We start from the raw sequence: 8,688 nt of genomic DNA on the forward strand, positions 1-8,688 counted from the left end.
GAAGGCTGTTGCTCAGCAACTCACTGCCTTCCTGAAGACAAACAATGTATACGAAATGCTTCAGTCTGGTTTTAGACCCCATCATAGCACTGAGACGGCACTTGTGAAGGTGGTAAATTACATTTTAATGGCATCGGACCGAGGCTCTGCATCTGTCCTCGTGCTCCTAGACCTTAGTGCTGCTTTTGATACCATCGATCACCACATTCTTTTGGAGAGATTGGAAACCCAAATTGGTCTACACGGACATGTTCTGGCCTGGTTTAGATCTTATCTGTCGGAAAGATATCAGTTTGTCTCTGTGAATGGTTTGTCCTCTGACAAATCAACTGTAAATTTCGGTGTTCCTCAAGGTTCCGTTTTAGGACCACTATTGTTTTCACTATATATTTTACCTCTTGGGGATGTTATTCGAAAACATAATGTAAACTTTCACTGCTATGCGGATGACACACAGCTGTACATTTCAATGAAACATGGTGAAGCCCCAAAATTGCCCTCGCTAGAAGCATGTGTTTCAGACATAAGGAAGTGGATGGCTGCAAACTTTCTACTATTAAACTCGGACAAAACAGAGATGCTTGTTCTAGGTCCCAAGAAACAAAGAGATCTTCCGTTGAATCTGACAATTAATCTTAATGGTTGTACAGTCGTCTCAAATAAAACTGTGAAGGACCTCGGCTTTACTCTGGACACTGATCTCTCTTTTGAAGAACATATCAAGACCATTTCGAGGACGGCTTTTTTCCCATCTACGTAACATTGCAAAAATCTGAAACTTTCTGTCCAAAAATGATGCAGAAAAATTAATCCATGCTTTTGTCACTTCTAGGTTAGACTACTGCAATGCTCTATTTTCCGGCTACCCGGATAAAGCACTAAATAAACTTTAGTTAGTGCTAAATACGGCTGCTAGAATCCTGACTAGAACCTAAAAATTTGATCATATTACTCCAGTGCTAGCCTCTCTACACTGGCTTCCTGTCAAAGCAAGGGCTGATTTCAAGGTTTTACTGCTAACCTACAAAGCATTACATGGGCTTGCTCCTACCTAGCTCTCTGATTTGGTCCTGCCGTACATACCTACACGTACGCTACGGTCACAAGACGCAGGCCTCCTAATTGTCCCTAGAATTTCTAAGCAAACAGCTGGAGGCAGGGCTTTCTCCTATAGAGCTCCATTTTTATGGAACGGTCTGCCTACCCATGTCAGAGACGCAAACTCGGTCTCAACCTTTAAGTCTTTACTGAAGACTCATCTCTTCAGTGGGTCATATGATTGAGTGTAGTCTGGCCCAGGAGTGGGAAGGTGAACGGAAAGGCTCTGGAGCAACGAACCGCCCTTGCTGTCTCTGCCTGGCCGGTTCCCCTCTTTCTACTGGGATTCTCTGCCTCTAACCCTATTACAGGGGCTGAGTCACTGGCTTACTGGGGCTCTCTCATGCCGTCCCTGGAGGGGGTGCGTCACCTGAGTGGGTTGATTCACTGTTGTGGTCATCCTGTCTGGGTTGGCGCCCCCCCCTTGGGTTGTGCCGTGGCGGAGATCTTTGTGGGCTATACTCAGCCTTGTCTCAGGATGGTAAGTTGGTGGTTGAAGATATCCCTCTAGTGGTGTGGGGGCTGTGCTTTGGCAAAGTGGGTGGGGTTATATCCTTCCTGTTTGGCCCTGTCCGGGGTGTCCTTGGATGGGGCCACAGTGTCTCCTGACCCCTCCTGTCTCAGCCTCCAGTATTTATGCTGCAGTAGTTTATGTGTCGGGGGCTGGGGTCAGTTTGTTATATCTGGAGTACTTCTCCTGTCCTATTCGGTGTCCTGTGTGAATCTAAGTGTGCGTTCTCTAATTCTCTCCTTCTCTCTTTCTTTCTCTCTCTCGGAGGACCTGAGCCCTAGGACCATGCCCCAGGACTACCTGACATGATGACTCCTTGCTGTCCCCAGTCCACCTGGCCATGCTGCTGTTCCAGTTTCAACTGACCTGTGCCCTAGGACCATGCCCCAGGACTACCTGACATGATGACTCCTTGCTGTCCCCAGTCCACCTGGCCATGCTGCTGCTCCAGTTTCAACTTCCACCTGACTGTGCTGCTGCTCCAGTTTCAACTGTTCTGCCTTATTATTATTCGACCATGCTGGTCATTTATGAACATTTGAACATCTTGGCCATGTTCTGTTATAATCTCCACCCGGCACAGCCAGAAGAGGACTGGCCACCCCACATAGCCTGGTTCCTCTCTAGGTTTCTTCCTAGGTTTTGGCCTTTCTAGGGAGTTTTTCCTAGCCACCGTGCTTCTACACCTGCATTGCTTGCTGTTTGGGGTTTTAGGCTGGGTTTCTGTACAGCACTTTGAGATATCAGCTGATGTACGAAGGGCTATATAAATAAATTTGATTTGATGTCAACCGTCTTTAGAAACTTGAATGAGGCTTCGACTGTGATGTGGGGCTGAATGTGAGCTGAATGAGTCAGGTGTCTGGCAGAGAGCCATGGGCTGGTAATGCGCATTTCACATGAGAGGTTGCTCCGTTCCATTACTTTTCTACAGACAATGGAATTCTCCGGTTGGAAAGTTATTGAAGATTTATGATAAAAACATCCGAAAGATTGATTCTATACTTAGTTTAAAATGTTTCTACGAACTGTAATATGACTTTTTTAACCTTTCGTCCGACGTTCGGCTGGACCTGCACGAGCGTTTGGATTTGTGTACTAAACGCCCTAACAAAAGTAGCTATTTGGATCTAAATGTTGGACATTATCGAACAAATCAAACATTTATTGTGGAACTAGGATTCCTGGGAGTGCATTCTGATGAAGATCATCCAAGGTAAGTGAATATTTATAATGTTATTTCTGATTTCTGTTGACTCCAACATGGCGGATAAATGTATTTGTTTTCTGAGCGCTGTTCTCAGAATATTGCATGGTTTTCTTTTTCCGTAAAGCTTTTTTGAAATCTGACATAGCAGTTGCATTAATAAGGATAAGTATAGCTATAATTCCTTGTGTAACACTTGTATTTTCATCAACATTTATGAAGAGTATTTCTTTAAAATTGATGTGGTTATGCAAAATCACTGGATGTTTTTGGAACTACTGAACGTAACGCATCAATGTAAACGCAGATTTTTTTATGAAAATATGAACTATCAAACAAAACATACTTGTATTGTGTTACATGAAGTCCTATGAGTGTCATCTGATGAAGATCATCAAAGGTTAGTGATTAATTTTATCTCTATTTGTGCTTTTTGTGAATCCTATCTTTGGCTGGAAAAATGGCTGTGTTTTTCTGTGGCTTGGTGGTGACCTAACATAATCGTTTGTGGTGCTTTTGCTGTAAAGCATTTTTGATATCAGACACTGTGGCTGGATTAACGAGAATTGTATTTTTAAAACGGTATAAGATACTTGTATGCTTGATGAATTTTAATTGAGATTTTTGTTGTTTTGAATTTGTCACCCTGCTCTTTCACTGGCTGTTGTCATATCGATCCCGTTAACGGGATTTCAGCCCTAAGAAGTTGTTTAACAAGTCACCTAATAAGTTGCATGGACTCCCTCTGTGTTTAACATGAGTTTTCAATGCCTACCTCATCTCTGTACCCCAGACATACAATAATCTGTAAGGTCCCTCAATCGAGCAGTGAATTTTAAACACAGATTCAACCACAAAGACCAGGGAGGTTTTCCAATGCCTCACAGAGAAGGGCACCTATTGGTAGATGAGTAAAAACCACCATGATGTTAGGAATTACACTTTGGATGTGTATCAATACACCCAGTAACAACAAAGATACACGCTTCCTTCCTAACTCAGTTGCCGGAGAGGAAGGAAACCACTCAGAGATTTCACCATGAGGGAAATGGTGACTTGAAAAGAGTTACACAGTTTAATGACTGACTATGAGAAAACTAAGGTTTGATCAATAATATGGTAGTTACTCCACAATACTAACCTAGTTGACAGAGTGAAAAGTAAACCTGTTCAGAATAAAAAATATTCCAAAACATACATCCTGTTTGCAACAAGGCACTAAAGTAATACTGCATGTTTGCGGCAAATCCAATACAACACATTACTGAGTACTACTATCACTTTTCCACGGGCCATTCAGATGTACAACTGACTAGGTATCCCCCTTTCCATATTTTCAAGCATAGTGGTAGCTGTATCATATTATGGGTATGCTTTTAATCGTTAAGGACTGGGGAGTAATTCAGGATAAAAAATAAACGGAAATAGAACTAAGCAAAGGAGAAATCCTAAAGGAAAAACTGGTTCAGTCTGCTTTCCACTTGACACTGGGAGATGAATTAACCTAAAACACAAGGCCAAATCTAAACTGGAGTTCCTTACCAAGAAGATAGTGAATGTTCATGTGGACGAATTACATTTTTGACTTATATCTACTTGAAAATCTATGACAAGACCTGAAAATGATTGTCTCGCAATGATCAACAACCAATTTGACATAGTTGAAGAATTTTTCTTAAGAATAATGTGTTAATGATGCACAATCCAGGTGTGGAAAGCCCTTAGAGACTTACCCAGAAAGACTGACAGCTGTAATCGCTGCCAAAGATGCTTCTACAAAGTATTGACTCAGGGGTGTGAATAGTTACAGCTGAAGTTTGCATACACTCAATTAGTTTTTGGTAGCATTGCCTTTAAATTGTTTAACTTGGGTCAAACGTTTTGGGTAGCCTTCTACAAGCTTCCCACCATACGTTTTTGGCCCATTCCTACTGACAGAGATGGTGTAACTGAGTCAAGGTTGTAGGCCTCCTGGCTCTCACACACTTTCAGTTCTGCCCACAAATTTTCTATGGGGTTGAGGTCAGGGCTTTGTGATGGCCACTCCAATACGTTGACTTTGTTGTCCTTAAGCCATTTTGCCACAACTTTGGAAGTATGCTTGGAGTCCTTTTCCATTTGGAAGACCCAAGCTTTAACTTCCTGCCTGACTGATGTCTTGAGATGTTGCTTCAATATATCCACATAATTTCCTTTCCTCGTGATGCCATCTATTTTGTGAAGTCCACCAGTCCCTCCTGCAGCAATGCACCCCCACAAAATGATGCTGCCACCCCCGTTCTTCACGGTTGGGATGATGTTCTTCGGCTTGCAAGCTTCCCCCTTTTTCCTCCAAACATGACGATGTTCATTATGGCCAAACAGTTCTGTTTTTGTTTCATCAGACCAGAGGACATTTCTCCAAAAGTACAATCTTTGTCCAGGTGTGCAGTTGCAAACCGTAGTCTGTTTTTTTTATGGTGGTTTTGGAGCAGTGGCTTCTTCCTTGCTGAGCGGCCTTTCAGTTTATGCCAATATAGGACTCGTTTTACTGGGGATATAGATACTTTTGTACCTGTTTCCTCCAGCATCTTTACAAGGTTCTCTGCTGTTGTTCTGGGATTGATTTGCACTTTTCGCACCAAAGTACCTTCATCTCTAGGAGACAGAATGCGTCTCCTTCCTGAGTGGTATGATGGCTGCGTGGTCCCATGGTGTTTACACTTGCGACTATTGTTTGTACAGATGAATGTAGTAACTTCAGGCATTTGGAAATTGCTCCCAATGATGAACCAGACTTGTGGAGGTCTACAATGGTTTTACTGAGGTGTTGGCTGATTTCTTTTAATTTTCCCATGATATCAAGCAAAGACGCATTGAGTTTGAAGGTAGGCCTTGAAATACATCCACAGGTACACCTCCAATTGACTCAAATGATGTCCATTAGCCTATCAGAAGCTTCGAAAGCCATGACTTCATTTTCTGGAATTGTGAAATAATCTGTCTGTAAACAATTGTTGGAAAAATTACTTGTGTCATGCACAAAGTAGATGTCCTAACCGATTTGCCAAAACTATAGTTTGTTAACAAGAAATTTGTGGAGTGGTTGAATGTATTTAAATTCGATATTTCTATATTCATTTTCAATCCATTTGAAACATTTCTAAAATCATTGTGAGGTATTGTGTGTCGATGGATCAGAAAAAAATCTAATAAATGTTGAATTCAGGCACAACAAAATGTGGAATAAGCCAAGGGTATGAATACTTTCTGAAGGCACTGTATATATGTACAAATAAATAAAACTAAATGTTCTGATCTTTATTATATCTCTCAGATATAGGACAGATCAAACAACCCCCCAGCTTAGACAGGGTTTAGATTGTTTAGTGCCAAAAATAAGGGGTTAAATACCTGTAAAAAAAAAAAAACTACTAAATTTACGGTTTTAGAACCTTCATTCAAGGGTTTTTCTTTATTTTTACTATTTTCTACATTGTAGAATACACATTAAGAGGGAACGAAATTCCACAAATATACTTTAAAGAAGGCACACCTGTTATTTGAAAAGCATTCCAGGAAGGTGCAAAGCTGTCATCAAGGCAAAGGGTGGCTACTTTGAGGAATCTCAAATAAATATAATTTTGATTTGTTTAACACTTTTTTGGTTACTACCTGGTTCCATTTGCGTTATTTCATAGTTTAAATGTCTTCACTATTATTTTACAAAGTACAAAATTGTAAAAAATAAAGAGAAACCCTTGAATGAGTAGGTGTGTCCAAACCTTTGACCGTTAGTGTATATGTTTCCTGATCTTTCTTATATCACTCAGATATAGGACAGACACTTCAGAACAAACTTCCTTTTGATTTTTGGGGGGACTATCTGTTCTTCCATGTTGTGAATCTGTTAATCAATGCATTTCTATGGGCTTATAGCAGTAAAGTCCACTAAAAAATGGGTCTTAAAATTCTAAATCAAATAGCTAAATGATCCTTGGTATGACATTCTTAATATAATTCCGTATGGCTTAGACCCCCCGGCTTAGGCAGGGCTTAGACTCTTATGGGTTAAATGCTGCAGTAATTTCACTCCTTTTAGTAGCTGATGTGTATAGTGTTGAGTCACCTGCATACATAGACACGCTGGCTTTACTCAGGTGTGAATGCTCTGAGAGTCTAAACCTACCTAACCAGTTTGAATATAAACCATCAGCAGACAATAAGTAAACTGAGAGCCTTTGAGATCAACCCCAGAAGCCTTTGCAAGGGTTAATTCTATCTTTTGATATCTGTATGATCAAGGCATATGATAGCGGTTTATCCTTGCTGTTAATCTACACTATATATTACATGACTGTTCCTGTAAGCACATACCCGTGAGCAAAAATACTTTTCAAAAAGTAACACACCTCCTCAAAAAGTAACATACCTCCTCTATGCCATTTCTTCTCCAACTTCCCCTCAGCTCTTTTGGGACAAGTTGGCTATTCACTTGCTGGTTAACAGGGAGCTATGTAGGATTAAGAACGGTCAATGATCCCTGGGTCAGGTTCTACCAGACTGTACACCATATGTTAAATGACCCTGATTCATAACCCTCAGCAATCACACCTTTTTGACAGAAAGTAACCTTTGTTTCAACTCTTGTGTGTTGTGCACTTTTGTGAGTTTGCAGAGTTTGGATGTAATCACCCAACCACGATGACAGCACATCGGAAGCCCATGATACAGCGGCAATTTATGAGGCAATATTGCAGAGGAGAGAGTTTGGGCTCAATGTGTATTTCCACACTGGTTAGACCAGGAGGGTAGGCAACTACATTCAGCCGCAGGAAGATTTTTTTCTTGAGCAGATAGTCATTGGGCCGGAACATAATTGTTATCATTTGTACATTGCAAATTGGCAGCAAGTAAGCCCAAACAGATATTATATTTCACAATACCATACTAATTTCATACTTTGATTACATTGAGACAGACCACATACATGTAACTGCCAAAAATAATGGAAACACAAGTACATGAGGGATACAAAGTATATTGAAAGCAGGTGCTTTCACACAGGTGTGGTTCCTACCCTCCTTAATCAAGCAATTGACATCTCATCATACTTAGGGTCATGTAAAAAATGCTGGGCGGTCCATTATTTTGGCTATCATGATTATACCCCTATAGGAAGACAATGCCCCTATCCACAATCAATGAATGGTTTGATGAGCATAAAAACTATGTAAACCCTATGCCATGTCTGTCCCAGTCACCAGATCTCAACCCAATTGAACACTTATGGGAGATTCTGGAGTGGCGCCTGGGACTGTTTTCCACAGCCATAAATAAAACAACAAATGATGGAATTTCTCATGGAAGAAAAGAGTTCCAGACACTTGTGAAATCTATGCCAAGGTGCATTGAAGCTGTTTTAGCTCCTCATGGCCCAACACTGTATTAAGACACTTTATGTTGGTGTTTCCTTTAATTTGGCAGTTACCTGGATGAACCTGTATATCTATTTTTGGGAGTATTTGCAAACAGATTTCTAAACAAAAGTAATTTTGAGCTGAATTCCTTTGTCCATCAACAAAAATCTTATGTGGGTGTCAGTCACTATTTATTTATGAAAATGTTGTAATAGAGCAGAGGGCTGGGAGCGTATATTTCCCTCTTAGCCGAGCAGTGATCCATTTTGTTAAAGGCAGATGTCAGAGGTGATGTGGCTGTAGGGCAGGGCAAACACATGGACGTGCAGACCCCTTTGTCTTTTTTTTCACAACCACAATCTCTCAAATACTTCTCTGATTAACTGTGTAAAGAAAGCATTTATTTATATAGATTTGTGCGTACACCTTTAGGTTCCTAACCTAAATAATCTATAGTAATTCAAAAGCCAGAG

This window comes from Oncorhynchus tshawytscha, unplaced genomic scaffold (assembly GCF_018296145.1).
Source record: "Oncorhynchus tshawytscha isolate Ot180627B unplaced genomic scaffold, Otsh_v2.0 Un_contig_6900_pilon_pilon, whole genome shotgun sequence".
NCBI classification, from domain to species: domain Eukaryota; kingdom Metazoa; phylum Chordata; class Actinopteri; order Salmoniformes; family Salmonidae; genus Oncorhynchus; species Oncorhynchus tshawytscha.